General features: G+C 46.0%; 1 non-coding gene across 1 annotated transcript; it reads left to right on the top strand.

Annotated features, from left to right (window-relative positions):
• The first annotated feature begins 297 nt into the window (after positions 1 to 297).
• TRNAE-UUC (transfer RNA glutamic acid (anticodon UUC)) lies at positions 298 to 370 on the top strand. The gene has a single exon. It is a non-coding gene; the product is annotated as a tRNA-Glu (tRNA).
• The last annotated feature ends 532 nt before the right edge of the window (positions 371 to 902 follow it).

Below are 902 nucleotides of genomic sequence, written 5' to 3'. Positions count from 1 at the left end.
ACACAGCCACTGAGGAACTGAGGTTTCCTGCCATTAGTCACCTGAGTGACCTTGAGAGCCAATCTCCAGCCCCACTTGAGTCTTCGAATGATGGTGGCCCCAGCAAACAACATGACCACAGTCTCTTAAGGGACCCTAAGCCACAACTGTCCAGCTCAGTTGCTCCTGGATTCCTTACACCCAGAAACTGTGTGAGATAATAAACATTTGTTGCGTCAAGTTGCTAAATATAGGGGTAATTTGTTATGCAGCAACAGATAACTAATACATACCTCAATAAAAGTTTATTCCAGGAATTCCCTGGTGGTCCAGTGGTTAGGACTCTGCACTTTCACTGCTGTGGATCCGGGTTCAATCCCTGGTTGGGGAGCTAAGATCCAGCAAGCTGCAACGCACAGCCAAAAAAAAAAAAGCTTCCATGGCTCCCCAGTACCCTTGAGTCAAAGCTCAAACTGCCTACCATGACCTATGACTCCACCTCTCTCCTCATTCACCATTTTAGCCCCCCTCTCCCCATGCCTTTTGCACTTTCTAAAGTACAACATAAAAGGCCAGACTCAAAGTCAGATGGCCTGCAAGTGATTCCTAGGTCAGCTGCTTACCAGTGCTATGCCCTTGGTGGGATCACTTACTCTTCCCTGTGCCTCTGTTGTTTCATATATAAATTTGGCCCTCGTCATATGGTGATGGTGAGCAATGAATGAGCTAGCTTGTGCAAAGTGCTTAGAACAAAGTCTGGAAACTAGTAGGTGCTTTTTAAGTCTTTGCTATTATCATTCTCATAATACTGCAGCCAAAAAGAAATACAGTCATTTCCCCCAGATTATGCCACATGCCTTTTTCCTCCTGGTCTTTGTACATTTGCACCCCTCTCCTGGAACTCCTTCCTTACCCTTCTTCCC

Source organism: Lipotes vexillifer, unplaced genomic scaffold (genome assembly GCF_000442215.2).
Source record: "Lipotes vexillifer unplaced genomic scaffold, Lipotes_vexillifer_v1.1 scaffold371, whole genome shotgun sequence".
In the NCBI taxonomy this organism is placed as follows: Eukaryota; Metazoa; Chordata; class Mammalia; order Artiodactyla; family Lipotidae; genus Lipotes; species Lipotes vexillifer.
The sequence above is the reverse complement of the archived record's forward strand: the minus strand, read 5'-3'. Positions and strand labels throughout refer to the sequence as shown.